The sequence below is a fragment of the Acinonyx jubatus genome, chromosome B2 (genome assembly GCF_027475565.1).
Source record: "Acinonyx jubatus isolate Ajub_Pintada_27869175 chromosome B2, VMU_Ajub_asm_v1.0, whole genome shotgun sequence".
NCBI lineage: Eukaryota > Metazoa > Chordata > Mammalia > Carnivora > Felidae > Acinonyx > Acinonyx jubatus.
The window spans coordinates 139,106,640-139,130,981 of NC_069385.1; the positions used below are offsets into that span (position 1 = coordinate 139,106,640).

At 38.2% G+C, this 24,342-nt stretch overlaps 1 long non-coding RNA gene across 2 annotated transcripts in view; it reads left to right on the top strand.

Moving 5' to 3' along the window:
- Window positions 1-24,342, top strand: part of LOC128315703 (uncharacterized) — a 446,648-nt gene that overhangs the window by 126,126 nt on the left and 296,180 nt on the right. For both annotated transcript variants that reach the window (XR_008298761.1, XR_008298760.1), the window contains one exon: window positions 3,159-3,325. This is a non-coding gene — a long non-coding RNA (uncharacterized LOC128315703). The remainder of the gene's footprint in view (window positions 1-3,158; window positions 3,326-24,342) is intronic.

A 24,342-nucleotide genomic window follows, 5' to 3' on the forward strand; every position in this document is an offset into this window, starting at 1 on the left:
AAATATTGTTGAGTTTAAGTCTATCATTTTGTTATTTCTACCATCTGTTCTTTGGTACTTTGTTTCTCCTTCCTGCCTTCTTTCCGGTTTTGGTGGCAGGAGAAATTTTTTCTTTTGTTTTTAAGATTTATTCATTTCTCAGAGACAGAGTGTGAGCGGGGGAGGGGCAGAGAGAGCGTGGAAAACACAGAATCTGAAGCAGGCTCCAGGCTCTGAGCTGTTAGCATGGAGCCTGATGTGGGGCTTGAACTCATGGACTGCGAGATCATGACCTGAGCTGAAGTCAGATGCTTAACTGACTGAGCCCCCCAGGTGCCCTGCAGGAGAAATTTTTTTATGATGACTTTGTATATAACATAACTAGATTCGTGGTGCTCTTAGTATTTTAATTCTTTACCAAATTTTTAAAATTTTCTCAGTGATATATTTGCCTTTAACATTATTCAATGAAGCCCTTTTTTCCAAGCACTATCATTTCTTAAGAAGAAGAAAGCTATTGTTGGTTTTCTTTTAACCAAATCTTTCACAGTTGTTGACTAGGAAGAAATTTTCCTATTCTTTCTGGTGCCCATTTAAAACCAATTACTTTATTCTGAGATTCCAGCTTCAAACCATTCACTTATTTATGCTGAAGCTTCCTTCCCTCCCTCCTTCCCTCCCTCCCTTCTTTCTGTCTGCCTGTCTCACCTTCCTCCTTTTGTCCTTCCCAACTTTGTCTCTCTCTCCTTCCTTCCTCCCTCACTCCCTTCTCTCCCCTTCCTTCTTTCCTTCTCTCTCTCCCTTCCTCCCTTATTCCCTCCTTAACCTCTATCTTCCTTCCGTCCTCCCTCCCTTCCATCCTCCCACCCTCCTCCTTCCCTCCCTTCTCTCTTTCCCACTCTCCCTCCCTCTCCCTGTCTCTCTCTCATTTCTTCCTTCCTTCCTTTCTCTAGAAGGAAGTAGTGTGGAGAAGTCATGTCTTAGTTAATGAGCATCCGCTGAAATCCACCAAATTGAAAAAACCCCACTATGTCAGCAAAGTATTTTTTTTTAATGTGTATTTATTCATTTTTGAGAGAGACAGACAAACAAGCAGGGGAGGAGCAGAGAGAGAGGGAGACAGAATCCCAAGCCGGCTCTGTGCTGTCAGCGCAGAGCCCTGTGCGGGGCTTGAAATCACAAAGTGTGAGATCCATGACCTGAGCTGAAACCAGGAACTGGGTGCTTAACAGACTGAGCCACCTGGGTGCCCCTCAACAAAGCATTTTAGAATATTTTTGTGGACCAGATGGAGAAACATGAGATGGAGAGTAATAAAATGAGATGATTTTTACAACTCAGCAACTGAATACATACTTTTGCGTAGAGATTGATGTCTGGAGGGGGGGGGGGGTCTTTTGTTGAATGCCCCTGGGCTTATATCCAGGCGTGTTCTGTTCACCATATTTTTAAGTCAGGGGATTAAACAAATTTTTCTAACCTATGGGAAACCTATTTGCATTGTAGGGGCAATCCATATGCTGGTTTAAAGAAATAATTTTTTTTTGATAAGTATCTTGGGTAGCCTTAGGCCTTATACTCAAAAAAATGCAAGTACATTTTCCCCTAACCACCCTTATCTCCATACCTATCTATACTCTTGGCTTTTAAGATTCAAGATTCAAAATTAACTCAATAGTTGGAAAAAGTAACTGAAATTGACAAAATAAAATATAAGTGGGCAAATATGATATGTAATATTATAGCTAATTAGAAATTGTGTAAAAATTTTTTAGGTGTATATGGAATGCCTATATAAAACATGTAGATACACTTACATACATATTTACACACAGAGCAATGCATATCAGAACTACCTAGGAGTTCCAAATACAAACATAGTATTCAAGAATTAAAAAACAATCCTAACTAAATATTAGACTGCAGGTATAAAAGAATACATAAAGTTCAGGTCATGTGAGAATATCTGGTGATACCTGGAGTGTTGTAACTGTTCTAGAAATTTTATTTTAGTGCAGATAGAAAGTAAATAGACTGGGATAGTTGAGCTTGTGAAAACTATGTCATATAGAGAAAAACTGAGGAAAATAAGAATGCTGATTCTGAGGAGTAAATTCACAGGGACATGAAAACACTGGAGGCCATATGTACGATCTCTCTGTACAAGAGAAATGATTTATTTCTGTTACTCTGGATGAGAAGTGCTTCTCATATTTTCCACTAAAGTGTCCTTAATGACACTTGTCAAATTTCTTGGAGAACTCACATTTCATTTAAAAATATTATCCAAATATTGCATTCTACTTCATAATACAAGTTGTGTTGACATCATGCAAAATAATGGTTTTTCTTTCTTCCCTTCATATCTTCAGGGAAGAGCATTTATTCTGGGCCATCCTGTGTTCTCTGGAGCACACAAGTATGCTTGGGTATTCATGCTGCAGGTTGAGATGAGAGCAATGGGCAGAAATTCCTAGGACTGTATTTTTCACTCAAGGACACCTCCAAAGGGACTCCTGAGTGTCTCAGTCAGTTGAGCACCTGACTCTTGATTTCAGCTCAAGTCACGATCCCAGGATCATGGGATCAGTCTCAACATGGAGCCTGCTTGAGATTCTCTCTCTCTCCCTCCCTCCCTCTCTCTAGAAAAACAAAAACAAAAACAACTCTAAAACAAAAAGCCAAAATATATAGTTCTCTCTCTCTATTGCATTTGTTGTCTTGAAAATTTGAAAATAAGAAACCAGAGTTTTTATAGCTATCCACCCCCGACCCTTTTCTGGACCAGTTGTAGAAATGATACCTGTAGTAGTTTTAGGCTGGACTAGACAATTAATGAATTTCTAGATGTAAGTTTGGGCATTACATTTTGTATCCAGGGAACGGAAAAAGAAACCAGAAACTTAAAAGATATTCAGATCAATTAAATGTTAAACATGAAAATTTTGGATCAAAGGAATGAAAGCAGTGGTGGAGACTTCCAGGCAGCCTAGGAAAACGGCTGCCACTAAATCTGAATGTCTCCGAAAACCTGTGCAGATCAACAAGAGAAACAAAGACAGTGCACATAACCCATAATATCAACCTGACCAGGAGAAAAATGACACTGCCAACTTTAAATCACTTTTAAGTAGAGAAATATACAGACATCCCCCTTATCTGTGGTTTTGCTTTCTTAGGTTTCAATTGTCTCTGGTCAGTGGCAGTTGGGATGCAGATGATCTTCCCTGTGAGATGTGGTCAGAAGGTCAATATTGATGGTCGGCTATGTCACAACACCTACATCATTCGCTGCGCTGCGTCTCATCACATTGGCATTTCGTCATCTCACATCATCAGAAGAAGGGTGAGTACAGTACAATAAGGTGTTCTGAGAGGAAGAGATGGACAATGTTCGTATAACTTTGATTACAGAATATGGTTATAATTTTTCTTTTTATTATTGTTAATCTCTGGCTGTGTCTAATTTATAAATTAAACTTTATCATAGGTATGTATATATATTTAAAAAAACAAACAAACCAGTACATACAGAGTTTGGTACTCTTGTTTTCCGGCACATCCACCGAGGTCTTAGAACACATTGCCCACAGATAAAGGGAGGTCTGCTGTGCACCAACTGTCAGCAGAATGATCGATTGAAGCCCCTCCCACAAGCCTTTTTGGACGGTGAGCAGTGCCCCGATTCTTCCCCCTCCCACTCCAGCTAGGAACATAAAAGAGAAGAGGAGACAGACGGACCAAGTTTAAACCTGAAAAGTGTAAAACCTTCCACAAAACCTCTTGGGTGAAATGAAAAATACAAACAGAAATTATGGAATCTGTAAGAAGTAATGATCATTAGAATATTATATATTAAAATTTATGGGATGCATTTAAAGCAGTTACGGGAAGCAGTTAGCTTCATAGAGCTAAACACTTTTATCAGTAAAAGTGAAGTAGTGAAAATAAATGAATGAAATTCCCAGCTGAAAAAGTTAGGAAAAAACCAACATAGTAAATAAAATAAAAAGTAAAAAAAAAAAAAAAAAAAAAAAGAGGAACTAACAAAGATAAAAGCCAAAATTAATGACGTATAGAAAAACAGTAGATCTAAGTTCTAAATAATTTATCAACATTATGTTTTTCAAAAAAAAATTTAACAGTCAGTTCACTCAATCAAGGGGAAATGTGAGAAAGACTACATATGTATACAGATAAAGTGGTGGTAAGGGGGAAAATAAACATTGAAATAGAAGAAAATTTTAAAAAGTACTGACACTGTTTTTCATACTTTTATAATAAAATAGATGGATAATTAACACAATTTACCAAAATTAGACTCAGAAGACAGTTTAGAAAGACAAATTTCTTACAAGAAATAAAGTTATCAAGAGATGACCTCACATAAAATAACAATACTAAGATAGTTTTGAGTAGAATTTCACCAAACTCACATAGTCTCAATGCTATATTTGTTCCAGTCATAAAAATTGATGAAAAACTTCAAAATTCTTCTTGTAAAGCATTGGTATCTAAATCTAATATAGTACACACACACGTATAAAAACATTTATAAGCCAAAATCACTAACGAATAATGGAAAAACTAAATGTTAGCAAACATAATCTAATACTACATTAAGACGATAATACTATTTAAGAAAATAATGGCATGCCTATATCACTTAGTATTAGGAAACTCATTAACATCATATACCACATTAATAGATCATTAATAGGAAAAAAAATCACTTGTCCTGCTCCATTATGTAATAACTATCTGAAATTTGCTATTTATTTTTCCTTGCTCCAATATAGATTTACTGTATTCATATGTATATATTGTCCACTTTTGCTTTTTAAGAAAGTTTATGTGGGGCACCATACTCTGTATGTTTCTCTGCAACTTGCTTTCTAATTCAGTGTTGTTTTTATGATAATCATCTGTGTTCTATTGTATAGGTCTCTTTCTTTCATTTACGCTGTTGAATAATAATGTTATATTAATGACTCACAATTTATGCATTTTCTCCTGATTGGTATTTGAATAATTTCTATTTTGTTGCTATTAATATATTTCTACATTTTTTTATATACATGTAAAGAATTTTTATAAGGTATATACAAGGAGTGAATTGTCGGGTGTTAGGGTAAATGCATCTTACTTTGTACTAGATATTGTCCAAATCCTCTCTAAAGTGAGAATAACCATTTTCTTTGCCACCACAAGTGTTTAAAGGAGCAACTTGTTCATATCTTTTCCAGCACTTGGTTTTTGTCAGACTTTTAATATTTTGAATGTAATCTGTGTACAGTGGGCAGGTGCCTGGTCTGGTCTGAAGAATCTCTCATTCAGTGCCCAGGTGGAAATGGCTGGACAGCTGGGTTTAGTTGGGACTGTTGATCAGTGTGTCTACATGTGGCTTCTAAAGCCTGGTGGTTTCAGGCCATTTATACTTACATGGGTCCCTAGAATGAGTGGTCCAAAAGACAGGAAGTAGAAGCTACCACTTTCTTAAGGTTTTGGGAGAGTCGCTTCTGTTGTTTCTGTTAGTCAAAGCACAGAGACTACCCAGATTGAAAGAGAAGGGACATGGGCCTCACTTTTTTATGGGAAGAGAATTAAGGAGTCTGCTGCCATCTTTAATCTGCCATAATGAGTTTGGGAGCTGGGCAGCCAAAACCCAAATGTCCTCTAAAAGAAGGTCAATTTTCTCTTCCACTCAAAAATAGAAACACCATGTTGTATTTCCTTTCAAATGCTCTGTCTTGTGTAAACCTTATCTTGTAGGGCCAACCTATCAAGAATCAAACCTTTATACAGGGTCTGATACAGGAATGGGTTGAATGAGTGGCTGCAACAGTTTGGGGTAAGAGGAGTTTATTTATGCTATTTAAAATCATTAGAAATTGAGTAAATACTCTGGGTCTTACCACATTTGATTACGTGACTCATTTCTGTCCTGGCTTTGCCACTATGTGACAGTAGAAATCTTACGTAAGTTATCTCTGGGTCACAGGCTTCTGATCTGAAAATGTGCTTCTTATTATGTATCCTATCTGCCAGCTGATGTCATGCTGTTGTGAAAATCAGTGTGATAAAAGATGTAAAAGCACTCTGAAAATTAAAAGGATACTAATTTAATTCATTAAATCCCATCAGTAATTTTTACATCATGTATGAAGAGTTTAACTCTGCAGAGGTGAACTACAGTTGACCCTTGAACAACACAGGTTCTGAACTGTGCGGTCCACACATGTGCAGATTTTCAGAGTCTGGTACTGTAAATATATTTTCTGTGTGATTTTCTTAATTTTTTTCCCTCTAGCTTTATTGTAGGAATACTATATATAATACATATAATGCATGTATATAACATACAAAATATGTGTTCACAGAACTGTGTTATCAGTAAGGTTTCTGGTCAATAGTAGGCTACTAGAAGTTAAGTTCCTGGGGAATCAAAAGCCCTATGTAGATTTCTGACTGCAGGTGGTGGTGGTGGGGAATCAATGCTCCTAAACTTCTATCATTCGGGGGTCAACTGTGCAGTTTCTTAAACTTTTTTGGCAAATCATACTGCAAGTTTTGCTATGAGATTGTTACCTCCTCAAGGGAAGTATTTGGAAATTGAATGAAGCAAATTATTTTCATTATAGTTGCATGTATTCCTGGTGGCATTTCCCATACACAAAAATAAAATGATCTGTGGACTAAAAAAAAATGTTCTAGTAAGATCATGCTAGCAATCAAATTCCTGTCTTCAGTTTTTAGTAGAATTGACCAAAAAAAAAAAGTATAAAAGGGGGTAAAAATTTCTACCTCAACATGAAAACTAGAAAGAGTTGAATGCATATTTCAGTAATTTAGAGAATTCTCATTCTTCCTGTGAGATCACTGGGCTTCTGCAGGCATGTCAGATGAGGGACAATGTAATCAAAGTCCTGCAGTGCGAAGGTGTGAAGACAGACCTGTCACAGGCACACAGAAAACCAACTTGCTAACCCTTTCTCAAAACATGGGTACGCCGGTGAATGGTGCCATGGGCACCAGGTCATGAGCTGGCTTTTTCTTTAATGAACCAAGGCAGAAAGCCGCAAAAGAGAAATTGCTGTTAAAAAAAAAAAAAAAAAAAAAAGGTGGGTGGGGGATGGTCTGCCCTAAAAAAAATAAAAAAATAAATCACAGGAATGCCTCTTGCTGAAATAGATCTACCACCAGAAACTGGAGACTTTAGAACATTTTATGTTTTCAAACAGGAGTGATATCTACTTAAATTTAGAACACAGACATAAAGGAGGGAAAATGTGAGATTAGGATATCATATTTAAAACTGTAAAGCGTGATTGCTATTTCAAAAGTGGAAATGCAAGTGGCAAATAGATTATACACTGCATAACGCATTGAATTAAGGAAGTAGGATGAAAAGTCTGAGATATTTACCTGATAGTCAAAGGAGAAGGATAAATATATGAAAATGAGTTGGGCCAACACAAGATGAAGATTTTTAATTTGGGTATAACAGCAATCCCCAAGAGCTGCTGAGCTGGAAAATAATAGAAGGTAACTTTGTCAAAGTGAAGAAAACTTTGTATCTGGCAATTGATGGGCCCATTGATAGATTATACACACACACACACACACACACACACACACACACACACACACACACACACACACAAAGGCTAAGACCTCATCCGTCTAATATTTTTTAAACATAAAGGAAAAAAATTCTTACAAGTTTTCAGACGATTCCAATGAATGGTGAATGGGCCCAAATGTACATGTCTCAAGGGCCGGGAACAAGAGTATAAATAAAGGCGCTCATACCCCACATCCAAGTACTAGTAAAATAATTAGAATTAGAGAATTAGTAAAATAATTATGTCAGAAATACTTCTTGAAAGAGAAGATACTTCATATAAAGAAGTAATACATCATGAGCAAAAATCCACCATCTGTGCTATGGAAGTCATTGTTGGCTGGGAGTAAATGTATGCTGAACTTCTTATCTTTCTAGTAGGTTGGCAAAAGACAGTTTCCTTCTTGATCACTCAAGAACAGAGTTTTAGATATGATTTTACCATCCTAAATTAACCACTAGGAAAATTAAGAGAGATTGGGTGATCAGGGGAAAAAAAAGAACACAACAAAATTAAGAAATAATATACCAAGACAGCTGACATCAGAAGAAAAGAAAAACTTTTAAAAATTAAACATAAGTATAAACCATGATGTCACCAGTAATACTAAATGCCCCAGGAATGGCAGTATGCATTTGTTAAATGAAGATGCTGAGATTTTAAACCAGTAATAGTAAATGCCCCAGGAATGGCATTATGCTTTTGTTAAATGAAGATGCTGGATTTTAAACTGAGCCCGTTTATAAGAAGTACCTAAAACCAAATAATCTGGTATGTTGCAAATAGAAACAAATGGAAAAAGATATATTGGGAAAAAACAAAAATAAATTAGGCATAACTCTACTTATATGCACTAAAATTGATATTAGTTGTATTTAAAGGATGTGAGAATGACTTGGCATTTTTAAACTATTAATATATGCAGTTAGTTGATTGAAAAGGGGAAACAAAAAGCTTAATGAGCATTTCAATAGGTTCTGAAAGGACTAACACCAGTATGCATTCCTTATTTTTATTTTTGAGAGAGAGAGAAGTAGGGGGGGGAGGGATGGAGGGTGGGGCAGAATGCGGGGTGGGGGGGGTGCAGAGAGAGAGGGAGACACAGAGTCCCAAGCAGGCTCCAGGCTCTGAGCTGTCAGCATGGAGCCCCACGCGGGGCTCAAACTCAGCAGCTGGGAGATCATGACCTGAACCAAAGTTGGGTGCTTAACCGACTGAGCCACCTTGGCGCCCCTTACATTCCTTATTTTTAAAAAAATCTTAGCAAACTAGGTACCTTGCCCATTAAAAGGACATCCATTTTAAACTAGAAGTCCAGGTGATACATAGTAATGATAATCTTCCAGAGTCCAGTAACTGAGGCAGAGATGCCTGCTCTTATCATTATTATTTTGCAGTGTTCTGGAAGTTCTCACTCATGCACTGCGGCAGAAAACCATGAGGATCAGAATATTCAGGGGAAAGGAAAATACAGAATTTTCTCACAATTAAAGACAGGAGAGCTAGGAGTTTCCAGAAAACAAAAAGTACTAATCAAGTTAAAAGGTAGCTCAGATATGGGGCCTGGTTAAAAACACAGGTTAGTAACCTTCTTATAAACTTCCCAAAAATCATATTCCCAAGGATAGCAAACATATAAAAACAGCTACAAAAGGTAGCTACAACCAAAGTTTACCAAATGACAGATAATTTTAATAAACGGAGTAAAATGTGAAGAAAATCAGAAGAATTTCTTTGACCAGACCTCAGAATGAAGATGCTTTTTCCATAGTTATTGCAGCTATAAATAGTGAGCATTGAAAGTCACCTTTAGGAATGAGTCTGTGTATAGTAAAGGAAAGCACAAACCAGGTTCTGAGCACCAGGAATGTTCCCTACGTTTTGCATATGAAAGCATCAAGAGTAGGATGAAATTTAAATGAGAAAAAGGGAAATGTACTTGCACGGTATAGCAAATGATTGATATCATCGTATATATCATTGTATTATTAATATACAAAGATCATATACAAATCAATAAAAACAACTTCCCTTTATTTACTTTTTCCCTTTTTTTCTCCTTTTTTGTTCCAGGAGTAGAATTTAGTGATTCCTCACTTATGTATAACAGCCTGTGATCATCCCAAGTGTCCTCCTCAATGCCCATCACGCATTTAGCCCATCCCCTTCCCACCCCCCAGCAACCCTCAGTTTGTTAAGAGTCTCCTATGGTTTCTCTCCCTTTTATTTTTTCTTTCCTCTGTGTTCATCTGTTTGGTTTCTTAAATTACGCGTATTGGTAAAATCATATGGTATTGGTCTTTCTCTGACTTACTTCACTTAGCATAATATGCTGCAGCTCTATCCAGGTTGTTGCAAATGGCAAGATTTTCATTCTTTTTGATCACCGAGTGGTATTACATTGTGTGTGTGTGTGTGTGTGTGTGTGTGTGTGTGTGTATCAGTTTTGCTTTATCCATTCAGTCCATGGATAAAAAACAACTCCCTTTTATTTATGTTTTACTTTTTAAGGACTTTATTTTTTAAATGTTTATTTATTTATTTTGAGAGAGAGAGAGAGGAAGTGTGCACGTGTGTGGGAAGGGCAGAGAGAGGGAGAAAGAATCCTAAGCAGGCTCTACGTGGACAGCACATGAACTGTGAGATCATGACCTGAGCTGAAATCAAGATTAGGTAGGACACTTAACCAACTGAGCCACCCAGATGACCCAATAACTTTCTTTTAAAAATAAAATAATCATTTCATCATTTTATACTCATAAGAATAACACATGGTTAAAGAGATCAGTTTTACAAACAGGTCAAATCAAAACAAATATAAATGTTTATAATTTCTTTTTAGAATGTGAAAATATTAATGTCCAGTGTTGGCAAAATTATGAAGAAATAGACACTTTTTTTGTAAATCGCTTGTGGTAACACATAGGACTGTATTATATATAGATATAGATACATAGATTGAATATCTATATGTATCTCCTTACTATATTTATACTTTTTTTATTTACTTAGTAAATACTTTCTAGGAATTTATTGAAAGGAAAAATAAGAAATGAACACAAAATATTTTTCTTTTAAAAAAGTCTTTATTGACTATTTTAAAATTATAAGAATACATTCTTGTAACACATAAAATGACATAACACAAAAATGTAGAAGCAAATTGTCTTCCCTTGTCTGCCTTCTGCTTAAGCCTGTCATTTCTCTCTGGAAATCAATTTTAGTGGTCTGGTATATATTTTTCCATACATTTTTGTTGTTCAAATGGATATATAGCATAGAAAGGGATTTTGGTTGATTGATCATTTGTGCTTAAATGGTATTTTATTATACATGTGTTATTCTGCAGTGTCCTTTCACTTGTCAATATGTTGTAGAGATTTCTAGAAATCAGTAAAAACAGATCCAACTTGCTTTTCCAATTTCCTTATGTAGACAAAAGCCAACAAATGTTATAATGATAACCTAATGATATCATATCTTATATATGATTATATCATATACATATATAACATATATTCATATGTATAGCCTTTAAATAAAAGAGTTCATATCTTCTTGTTTTCTCTGTTCATTGTGGAATTATTTAAAATACCAAACAAGTATAAAATAGCCATATAATAATAGCAGAATTACTCTATAAATTTCAGGGTATTTCTGTGATGGATTGCTAGGCAGTCATGAAGAAACTGCCTTTTGTTCTGTGTTTTCTTAAATTCTGTATTTGTTTATTTGGCATCCATTCATCACTAGACCAAATAACTATATTTTCTTACTTTCGGTATTTTTGATGCTCTGGTATCTTTGGCCTTTCTGATGGGGGAGATTCTGCCTATCCCCAGGGCAATCTAAGAGCCAATGCTTAGAGATGAAGTAAAGAGCTCTGTCGGGAACACACCTTCCATGTACTAACCAACCAGCCCCAAGCTCGTGTCCCCCAGTCACATCCTTCTCAAACTCTCACACACTATGCCAAGATCTCCCTCACCCTAAATCAATGCAGGCTTAGGTACCACTAAGCCGCAGGCAGCTACAGACCATTTCTGTGCCGAAGCTCATGGGAGTTATTTGAATAATTTAGTTCTAAGCTGTTTGCCCCACTCTGCGTACTTTTCCTGTAGAAACCCCAACAAAGGTTCTGGCCAAGGCTTTCCCTTCACTCCTGTTTTCTGCTGCCTGACCACCCCTTCACTCTGCATGGCACACAGTGGCCCCCTCTCTGGAAATGAGACAAAACCGTATAAAAATCAACACTCCAGTGTCTAACATGTATTTATGTGTTTGCATACTTAGTAAAAGGATGTTAGAAGGAATTTCACCAAAAATATTAACAGGGATTGTTATGAATGTTATGGTACTGAAGAATATCAGTGTTTTCTTTACATTTTTCTATATTATCCAAAGTTTCAGAAAAGTTTTATAATGAATGAAAATCTGGCCATCTGTGTCTCTGTCTCTACCTACCTGCTATTTTATATTCACAAAACTGAATTAAAACTAGCTTTCTGAATTCCAGAACCTAATTCATATGACAAATTTCCAAACATAAGACTTTTAGAATGGCTTATATACCATGCCATTTGCCATTCTCTTCTTCCTTTTAAATCTGGTTTTATTTTATTTTTTGGTACCATGACTCTGATTTCCCCTTGAATAAAAGGGCAAAGAATGACACATCTCTCCTGGCCCCCACGATATAGAAAAGATACCATTGTGAAAATGATTGGTGTCTGATGGAGTCAGCTAGTTTCCAAAAGAAAAACTCAGTAACAGGATACAATGGAAAGCTCTAATCTAAGAGATTATGACTCAGTCCTTGCCCTCCCTGCAAAACGAAGTCTTTGTAAACTATGACCCATGAATGTTCATGTATGCAGGAAACATTTTCATTTGACTTCTGATTTAGTTTTAAATGAAGCTTAGTGATCTTCGGTTTGTGATGGGGCAGAGCACAGGGCTGAATGGATGCCTGCTGTGGTAAGGGGTTTCTCATTTTAATTTGGACCCATTGAAATAGAAACTAATTGGCTCTCAAACTGGCCAATATCCCATACCCAAAGTGAACACAATCAAACATTTAATGCTACATCGATAACTGAAATGAAAAATTAAAAAAAAAATGTAATGGGCTAACAAATTGTGCCAGATGAAAGAATCTGGGGCAGAGTGGACAGGGGATGTCCTTGTGGTCTCCTGAATTCTAGAAACTGATTCCTTTAAAACCAGAGACCAGGACATTTCTTGTAGCGTTTAAAATGTTAACATAATGCTAGACAATGAGTAATAGCATTCAAGAAATATTAAAGACATGTCAATATCAGTCTAGATGTGAGATGATATTTTACTGAGTTTCCAAAAGACATTTATGCTTCTTAATAAATTTGCTTTTCCATACAGGAACACAGGGGCATGTGTGTGTGTTTATTTCAATATTTGGTAGTAGAACTAAAGAATAGAGGTAGGAGGAAAAGTTTGGTGATGAATAAAACTTTTACAAGAATTTCTTTCATTTTATTTGAAAAAAAATTTATCCTATGGAAAAAATAAAATCTACCTCAAGTAATCTGTAAACTCTGCTTATAGTGGAATATTTTCTTACATGCCTCAAGTTCTGTATTTCCTTAAAAGTATGATCTGTGATAAGTGTTCTGCATTTGTGAAAAAACTGGAAATAATTTGAATTACAGTATTTATAGGAGTACAAGCCAATTATACAGGAGGGTTAAAGAAAAATCTGTTTTAAAGTTTTTATACAAATATGATCTGTATTAGTAGCACCAAAGAAAAGAAAAATGAGCACGTATTGAAAATATTCATGTAATATCCATAACATTATCCTTATTCAAAATCATACCATCTAAATCACTCAAGTTTTCTATCTAGATATTTTTAAGTGCATCCTTCCAGATGTTTATCCCCTAAAGGGAAAAATATGTGTGTATAAATCTTTACAAATAAATGCAGTCAGCTTTTTTCTTTGGATACAAGTTTTATCTTTCCATTCCTTAAATTCTTTCAAAATACTGAATATTGTCAAGAACTATGAAAGGTCTAAGATTTTACTCTCCTCCCAAGCTAATATGTTAGCCTGCCATAATTTTGTGGATGCTGGCAGAAGACACAAGACTTCTGGGTCAGAGATAAATGACGGTTTATTACTCATTGCAGTCAGTCACCAAACTGGTCAGTTTCCTTTTGCTCCCATGCTCCATGGGGATGAAGTGGATGGACCCAGATGGAGGTCCCCTGAACAGTGAGCTGTGTTCCAGGGGAGGAATCTTGACTCAGGGAATCTGAATCTTTTATAATGGGCAGTAGGCATGTATGCCTTTGCTTTGGAAGGCGATATTATCATACAGGCTAGTAAGCAAACATGCCCTTTGTTCTGGAGGGAGGTACAGTCTCTAAATTCCAAGGATATTTGTGCTATAACTCTCTTTTTAAAGGATAGCCTAGAACAAAGGACAGTATTTGCCTCTGCTTGTAAGGTGTGCAGAAAAGCAAGACACACAGAGACCTGTCTTATAACAAGTACGTGACGATTTCCCTTAGGAATGGGTTTCCAAATGAAAGAGGCAGGTTATTTGTTCTAGGAATCCTATGCTAGTCAGCACTAGGGATTGTGTGTTACATACCACAGGTGCCTCCTACTCTCTACCTCCATGAATCACTGTAATTAGAGACCTTGCTGTGCTCAACGTGTAGGAATTGTGAAGGGATGTGGCAGGCAGAATTCTAAGATGATTGGCAATGACCCTCACCTTTGTATAGTCTTCTCCCATTGAGTGTAGGTAGGACCTTTGAGTATGATGTGATGTTATATTGCAGAAGGGAGATTATTGGGGTGGTCATGAGATGATCAGATGATTCTTTTAAAAGCCAGAGTAAGAGTAAGAGTTTTCTCTGATCACAGAGGAAGAAGCCAGAGAAAAGTGCTTCCACTGGCCTGGAAGAAAGCAAACATCATGTTGTGAACTGCCTTCAGGGTCTATATGACCTGGAACAGTGGCTAGTTGCTGACAGCAGCTCCTGACCAACAGCCAGCAAGCAACAGACACCTCCATCTCATAGCAGGAAGACATGAATTCTGCACTAGACACATAAGATTGGAGGAAGATCCTTAGCTCCACGTGAGAATGTAGCTTGGGCAACGCTGTGATTTCAGTCTGGTAAAAACTAATCAGAGGACCCCGTTGAACTCTGCCTGGACTTTTGAGCTCCAAAACCATGGACTTAATGCATGGGAACTGTTTGAAGCCACTATGAGTGTGTTAATTTATTATGCAGCAGTAAAAATCTAATACAAGAGGTGCCTGGGTGGCTCAGTCGGCTGAGCATCTGACTCTTGATTTTGGCTCAAGTCATAATCCCATGGTCATGGGATCATGCCCTGCATTGGGATCCTCACTGAGCGTGGAGCCTACTCAAGATTCTCTCTCCCTCTCTCTCTTGCCCTCTACCTCACTCGTGTGTGCACTCTCTCTCTCTCAAGAAACAAAAACAAAAACAAAACCCCAAACCCGGAGAAACAAAACCTAATACAAGAAAGAAACAATGTAGAGAATCCTATTTGCCTGCTGCTTCACTGAATATTTCCTATAAACTAAGATAGCTGCTCTAATCAACTATTATGTTACAGTCCTTTTTGTAAATCTGCTCTTAACTTCTAAATGGCAGATTCTTAAGCAATTTAAAATGAAACCACCCTTTATTGGGCTTCTACTATGTTCTAAGCTCTTACATTATGCCTTTCATACATGATCTCATTTAAGAAAATGCAATTTTGAGGGTTAAGTCCCTTAATCAGAATAAGACAAACAAATGATCTGTGATGTTGGGATTCCAACCTGGTGACGTCTGACTTCAAATCTTATTTTCATGTGCTGCATGCTATTACCTCTCAACACTGAAAAAAACATAGTATGTATTACTCCTAATTACCAATATCCAGTACTGCTCAACTTCAAAGTACGAGGGGAGTTGAATGTCCTGCACTCTTGAAGTTAAGTGTGCTCACGGAACTCGTGTTGGACAGTGAAATGTGAATGTAAGCGACAGACATCACTTCTGGGCCAAAGTGTTTAATTTGCCTGGGCTGGACTCTGCAACTCTCTCTTTTCCTCCCAGAACAGTCCTGGAAGTCAAGAGTTAAGACAGAGCCCACATTAGCCCTGTGAGTGGCTCACATAAGCAGAGTTTGTCATACTGGACATGTCATGTGAGCAAGAAATAAACATTTGTTGTTTTAGGCCACTGAGAGTTTGAAGCTGTATTGTTACCACAGTATAACCTAGATTTTTTTCTCGCTAGTATGATCATCTGAATCAAGGCTATAACCAACAACGCTTACAATTCTTATTGGTAAATTTAGATTATTTTAGGCACGAATACCCATCTTATGCACTATGCTTTATACTGGTCTGCTTGCTGGTCTTCAAATGTTTGTTGCTTTCCCAGACCACAGGACCTTTGAACCTGTTGTTCTCTCTGCTTGAAATTGGAAAGAGTTCATGGTGGGTGGTTAAGAATGGGCTGTGGATTCAGGTTAGTCTAGTTTGGCATCTGGAAACCTCTACTTCCTTTCTATCCTGCCATAGGCGAGTGACTTAATGTCTTTTTCTCCCATCTCCTTTTCTATAAAATGAGATGATGATAATGCATCTGTTATGGGGCAGCAGTGAACATTAAATGAAAAATAAAGGTGAAACATTAGGATAGCATTGTTATTATTACTATTATTATTAAAAATTCCATTCACATATCGTCTCTTCCAGGAAGCCTTCCTGATTCTTCCGGGTTTGATTAGGTAGCCCTTTATGGTGCCACTGTAACAGATTGTCGAGACTGTTGCGAAACTATGCCAGATACTTGCCTGTCTCCTTTTCTCTAATGTCAGCACCTGAAAAAATACCAATTAAAAATAAAACAATGTGTTCCTAGCACCTAGTAGTCAATAAGTGTTTTCTGAATGACTAAGGGACTTTAGAGTCAATATCTACGGGCCAAAGCTAGTAATTACTAAGAAAATAATTATAAGCCTCAAGTAAAATTAATCTGATAAGCACATGAATTCAGTGGTTTTTTTTTTTTAACTAACTTGACCGATTGAAACTTCATTTTCCTAGGGTTATGTGACACTGGATATAATTTACAAAAATTGATCTCTGTTTTGGGGCGCCTGGGTGGCTCATTTGATTAAGTGTCCGACTCTTGATTTCCTCTCAGGTGTGCTGGGACACCTGAGATTCAAAGCCTGCTTAGAGCCTGCTTGAGATTCTCTGTCTCCCTCTGCCCCTGTCCCTCACTTGCTTGTGCTTTCTCTCTCTCACTCTCTCTCTCTAAAAAAAAAAAAACAAACCAAAACAAATTGAGCTCATTTTTTATTTTCTCAAATTCCTGAAGGAGCGAGGGTTATGTTTTAAATATATTATAAATAGTTTGAAATATAGATGGTCATTCTGGCATTTGCAAACCTGACTTGTGTTCAGGGAGGTACCCCACCCATCACACTTGCTAATAAATGTCAAACAGTTGGCATTACTATTAGTGAAACCCCAAATTGCTGTAAAGCAGAAATAAGGCTTAAATGCATCATCTTTATTCTCTAAAATCATATTTTTGCTAATGTCCAATTTGTTCTCACGGATCAACGTAGACATTTAGTAAAACTGACCCCTTTAGCTTAATGAGAAAGAAAATCTCCCATTTTGGGGCTTGATAAAGTTGTAATTTCTCAAAACATCTGAAATTTTTTTGATTGTCGTGTCTGGCTCTAAAGCCTGTGACTTACCTTCTGGTGTGAGCATATTTTACTCAGCATTGCCTCCCCCGCGAAGCTAACTTTTCCAACAATAATCTTCCAAGCTACAGGTTTTTTAGTATGGAAATGGATTTCACCCTGGATATTAAACCTCTATCATGCTAAATTTGGGAGACTTTTTTCATCAATGGTTTTAAGGGTGGAACTGTCTTGCCTACTGTCTGATCCCTGCATATAATACACCCCGCCCTCCAAGAGGAAGAGATTTTGTGTTTTTTTTTTTTTTTTTTGATCAGGGACTGCTACTGGGCAGAGTATGAGGCTCATTTTTTCATGCTTGAGCAAGATGAAGGTTCTTAGCGAAGATAATTAGGTTTTACTCTTCAGTATGGAAAGACATAGAAGTGAGTAAATAGGAGGACAGACAGGAGGAATAAGAAGAGGTTCATGTCATTATATATATAACTTGTACAGAACAAGAGATGATGATACAGCTCCCTAGAAACTTAAACTTAGGAAACAAAATGGGTGTTCCCTACCAGCACCTTTAGTCGAGTGCCTAATGGGAACTGCCTAATGGTAAACTAGTCAGGGTGCTTTGCGTTTCAAAGTAACATAATGTCTGAGCATTAAAGACAAAGGTGGGGGTGACTTGGTGGCTCAGTTGGTCAAACATCCCACTTCGGCTCAGGTCATAATCTCACAGTCCATGACTTCAAGCCCCGCCTCGGGCTCTGTGCTGACAGCTCAGAGCCTGGAATTGGCTTCAGATTTTGTGTCTCCCTCTCTTTCTAACCCCCCCAACCCCCCCCCCCCCAAATATAAACAAACATTGAAAAAAAGCCAAAGGTGGACGGAGGGTCAATCTTCATGATTGTCCCCTCGAATCTGAATACCCTTTGAGTTTCCCTTTAGTCCCAGGAACAGGAGCTCAGCCAAGACTGAGACCAGGAGATGCCACCGTGCCCAGGTGCATTTGTGAGAAGGAGGCACACGTGGTCACATCCTCATTTTACCTGTGGGCAGGAAGGAATCCTCAGTGCCACCTCTTTGGCTGCCCTTTCTTGGGGGGGGGGGGGGAAGGAAGAGATCAGGACATGAAAATTACCTCTGGGAGCTGCTTTTCTTTTCCTTCTGTTACATCTTTGCCTGTGATTCCTGGTGCAGAATCAGATACAACTGGCAGTGCATGAGCTTGGTTCCATGCCTCAAGATGTCATAAAGCTAATGGACCTAATTAATTTTGCCCCTTTTCAAAGTATCCCCTTGGCTAACTGGTTAAGGAGGCTTCTAGTCCTATGGCAGAAAGCGATCCTTTGCTAATTGGACAAGATGGAGGACAATGAGTGTGTTTCAGGAGGAAGAACTGGAAGGGACTGAGCTCCACGTTGGTACAGCCGGAGAAAAGGGCACTTGAGCTGGGCACTGGAGCTGCTCTCCTGGACCCTCGAATCCCTCGCACAAGGGTGGACAGTGAAGGTTTCATGCCTACCGCGGTGTGGAGAAATGATGGCTCAGGTCGGTGTGCTGTTGGGGAAATGTAGGGTTGAAAGCACGAGGATCGACCTTCCGGCTTTCTCTGAATTTCTCTTTTCTCTTACCTGACATTCGTGATATGCGTGCCAAAAGTCGACAAAAGAATGCATGAGGGGCATTGGCAGTTGCCAATAAGACTTCAGCTCCTGCTATAGCCTTTATGGCACAATCACATTTAAAAAATCCAATTAAAACAATAAATAAAAAGCTAATCCTAAATTTTATATTTTAGGTTGTATTGTTTTCCTTTCCAAAGCATCTGAATTGCTAGAAAATCTGTGAGCAAATCATTGGATCTGTCGACAAAACAAAACAGTAGTCACTACTCCCCACACCCCACCCCCTTTTGTGTTAAATATGCAGAGGACCCAGTAAGGTATGTCTCTGGTTTGTACGTTCTATCACCATTGATATGCCACTTATCAAAGTGCAAGGAAAAGCATTTTTCCATTTCTAAGCTTTTTTGTTAAAAAAAAAAGTTAAGAAAGTTAAGTTCCACAAAATGTTCCCTTAATGTTTGTGTCTAAGAGCTGCTGTTAAAACATAGTTTGCATGAACAAAGCAGATATATTGAAAAATATATTAACATGCCATGTCTATTTAGCATTTATAATTAAAAAATTTTTTCTGTAAATAATTCTAGGATTGATCAAATGGTGAGGTGGGAGTAGTCATTGTTTGGTCTTTGTTTTTACTCAAGCCTGTGTCTTCATTTTCTTAACCTAATTACCATTCTTTAATTTCTCTGATTTCCCTTCTGCAGTATTTTTAGTTTACTTTTTTCTTTTGGCTTTCTTGTCTATATTCTTTCCTTTCTCCCCTTTTTTTCTTCTTTTTCATTTTCTAATTTCTTTTTTCCCCTGTTTTTTTTTTTCTTGCTGCCTCTCTCCTTTGTTAGATCTTAAAAGAATAAAGAAATAAATTATGTCCACCAGAGGGCAGTCTGATCACACACACACACACACACACACACACACACACACACACACACACACTTCCTCCTTTTTCTCTGTTTTTTTTTCCAACTCCCTTCCTGGAAGAATATGATGCTTCACACAGTAGGTGGTTAAAAAAAAAAACACCCTTTCATTTATAAACTCCTTTCATTATTGCTTGTTTGTGGGTATGTATGTAGTCTCAGGGATTTGATCTGTGAAAATTGGAACTGTCTACCTTAGGTGTGTATAAGGAGTATATGGACCCATACTCTGACAGCCTGAAGGAAACTACAAAATTACTTCAGCTTGTCTCAGAAGATACCAAAATACTAGGTGAAAATGAAAACTTGGGCTATGAGATTTTGGATGTCAGGGACATGGAAAGTCAGACTCATTTCTAGAATGAAATATATGTGACTGTAGCATCCAAGATTTGTTACACTCTATTAAAATTTGCATCAGCTCTATTTTTCTATATCTAAGCTGGAAACATATAGGACTTAATATAATGTTGAACAGCCAATTTGTGATCCTCTTTATACAGAGAGCACAGACAGAGTTGAATCCTGATTAATGCAACAACTTTTGAAAGCATGGATCCCTAAGACACTGCAGACTGGCTTAATATGAAGTGATTTACAGCATTTTCCAGGGCTGGTTCTGCTCTCGCTGCCATCAGTTTACTCAGTTTACTCCTCTATAAATGAAAATACTTTTGACTATAGTCCTAGAAGCTCTCTGTACGTTCCCTATGTAAATGGAGGAGAGTCATTCTCAGAAAAGAAAGTGCTTGAACTTTTCTTCTTTCCCACCTTCCTTACCTGCACATAGGTTGTTACCTTAGAGTGCCACTCTGGCCCCTTCAAAAGGTTTGGGTGAAGAAAAGGAATTTTCTACATAGAAACTTAGTGATTTTTGATCTGAGGTATCCGAGGTGTGGGAGAAAGTCTGTTTTAATTTTATTGTCTAAGGTAACGAGAGATAAAATGAGGTACTCCGTGAATACTCTAAAAACAAGGAGTAATCCACTTAAGTGCTTAAATTCTTGGGACAGAAAGGAGAAGAAAGATTCATGGTTAGGCTTTCAGTTTCCAAAATCTTCAGCCATGCCTTATGTGGACAAGGACACAGACCTACGTGTCTAGGTCAGCAGATTTAAGTATTTATTGTCTCTGTGGTGTTAGAAGCAGCCTGAAACTTTTATGAAAACTTTGAACGGGGACTTCAAGTTTTACTAGTTTCTGCTTCTCATTGTCTGGCTTCATATGGGCTAGTTGGGTCTAAAGGAGAAAAAATGTGATTGGAGAAAACCTTATTGCCTCCAAACAAACATTTCTAGAAATAGTATCAGACCTAAACCAACTAGTTAGAACCATTTCCTTACATGCACTGTTTTGCCAATACTGGTTCAAGATGCCTGCTACAGACACCATGTCACCATGGAGCCAGGCTTTGGCCAATGGTCTGTTATGTAATCAGTATGAACGAGGAAATGGATTGGAAACTCTCAACAAATTTGATGTTGTAGTAGGGATTCAGAATTCATTAGTTGCAGAAAACTATTGACTCAGTCGCACTGGACATTCTAATTCAGGTCAAATAAAGTGGATGGAGAAAGTATGGATTTCAAGGGATTTTTCAGTTGAATTCAAATGTAATGATCTCCCAGCGCTCTTTTCGAGGATTTCAGTTTCTGCCATAGAAATAATTTCTCAAAGCCTTGATCTTTCTGTAGTTCAGAATGTGACCTTTTTAACGCGTAACTTATCCTAGGCGTATCAGCGGTATTTTGGAATGTGCAGTGAAGTTCTGTAGTTTTGCCTCCATGAACACTGAAGAAAGGCAAGCAAAAGATCTTTTCAGTTTGGTGCTAATCCAGAAAAAGAAACAAAAGTTTCCCAAAAGCATGAACTCAGAATTTAAAAAGTTCATTTCTAACCTGAATACCAGGCAGTAACATGCTGACTCAGCAGAAAATAGAAAATTAGAAAATAGAAGTAGAAATAGAATAGAAAGAAAAGATACAAGGAATAGAAGAATAGAAAACTCCATGTCATGAAACCTTTTTTAAAAAATTATTTATTTTTTTTGAGAGAGAGAGCGAGCAAGCTAGCAGGGTAAGGACAGAGAAAGAGGGATACACAGAATCTGAAGTAGACACCAGGCTCTGACCTGTCAGCGCAGAGCCCAATGCAGGGCTCGAACCCATGAACCACAAGATTATAGCCTGAGCTGAAGTTGGATGCTTAACTCACTGAGCCACCCAGGTGCCCGTCATGAACTGTTAAAGTAAAAGGGAGCCAGATTTTTAAGTGGCTTTCCATATTTTACAGATATGTGACTGAAGTCTGCATATGTTAACATTAGTTGTTCCATAGTCAAAAGGCTAATGTATAATACTTAGCTTCGTATGGTTTTTTTAGATAAAACAAGGGCTAGAATACACAACTAAACTGTAACATACATACTTCACTACTTCAAGGACTTACCAGGTCACTGTTTCATGAAGTGTAGTCTACAGTGGATTATCCTTTATTACATATAAATAAAGACAAAGTTTCTCAGGTACAGAGGCAGACATCACAGGCATGCTCTAAGCAAAGAGGTGCCCTTTTTACTCTACGATACACTTTTTATAAAAATTCTTGCACGAAAGAATTTCACCAAAACTATTTCAGTTTAGGTGATTCAATAAAATAATGTTAATGCATATAAAATTTCACGCTAACGTTCTAAGAATGAACTTAGGTGATCACGTATAAAACCGTCTTTGTTTGAGAAGGCAAGGGTTGATTATTTCTTTTGGGCTCTACAGCTACTCTGGGGTGGTGTCTACGGGAACGTTGTCCTCCGAATATGGTGCTCTTCCCCCACTAGCAGTGGCAGCATCACCCGGGAACTTGCTAGAAAGACAAATTGTCCAGTCTACCCCGGACCTACCGAGTCAGAAACCTGAAGGAGGGGAGGTGGGAGCCCACGATGCGTGTTTCCCCAGTGCTCCAGGTGATGGTGAAGTTCACTGAAGTTTGCTCACCACTGCTCTGGGGGAACACGGCATTGGTTTATGAGAACAGGGGTCTGCTGCCTTTAATAAAACGCTTCTCCTGAACGTATCTGGGTAGAATGATTTTGTGGAGGTTCAGACCCTTCTCTCTTTATAAGAGAGGAGTATGAGAAGTATGAAGACGTTTTCCTTTTCAGGTTTAATTCCTTCCTTTCATTCCTTTCTTTGCTCCGATCGCTTGTTTACAGCTTCTTTGTCAGAGCACAGACACGCTGGGCTGTGTAGCTACCAGCACACGTTTGTTAGTGTCTTTCCTGGCCGCATCCCCGTGGCTTGTCTAGCAGAAACCGTTCGTCTCTGCCCGTGGTTCTCTGACCGGTCCTGCTACACACAGCTCTGAACAAGTCACGACTGTATTGTTCCGAGAAGCCCCGCAAAGCCTTCGCCCAGAGTCCGGTGTCATCAAACTCTACGACTGGAATGTTCAACATTTCTTCTAATTAATGATGGGAAGTGTACAAAGCCTTCCTTGGGCTTCTGGAAGACGGCAATAATGAAGCACGGAAGAAAGAGTCAAGGGACTGGGGCTAATTAAAATGCAGCAGGTTATAGAAGTAAAGGTAACTGCGTTTCGCTCTGCCGCGTCTCCGGTAATCAGCAGTCCCCAGGTCCCCCGCGCTAATTAACAGGAGATGCGGCGCTCCTGAGTGTGCACACAGCACACGGTAATGGAGTCGGCCCGAGCAGCTCTTCCTGCCTGGCATGTCTCATTATCGACCTTGAACCGGCAAAGGTCAGAGGACGGTGCTGCTTTCATCAACATGACAGGTGTCTGAGGAGCTTCTCTCTGTAGCCTCATAATTTGGCACTTGTCTTATCCTGTACATGAATTAGTGTCCTGATGCTCGAGGTAGGCTGGATGAAAAGGAGGTCGGCTCTGGGTAGGATTGTGGCTCCCGGCGTCTGTGTTAGCCCCATCGCTAACCGAGTCTGGGAGGAGTGTGGCACAGGGGTGGTGCTTTTTCTTCCCCAGAGGAAGAATGAGCCTGTACACAGTCATTACATCCAAACAGCATTTTCCTAGAAAACTGTTCTGTCTGGAAAAATATTTCACCGAGGTATTAACATTCACGAGTCAACTTCTTTCTACCAAGTAGACATTGACATCTGACACTTTTCCGGTGTGGGCTTAATGATAATGATAATGGATGTTCTTGGAGAAAACTTAAAATCAATTAGTAGTATCTCCTGAGTATCCCTCACATGCTGAAAATGATTACAGACACGACGGGGACGGGGTGCAAAAGAGACAGAAGGTGGTACCCCGCAGCACCTATGTGACACCCACCAAGATATGCCCAGTGTAAATACTTTAAAAAAACCCATATTCAAAGGCACATGGCTTTGCGTAAGCATCTGTTCATGTAAAGGGAACGGTGAAACCAGCATTCTCAATTTTCAGAGCTCTGAGAACACTTAGAAGCAACACAAAAATGGAAT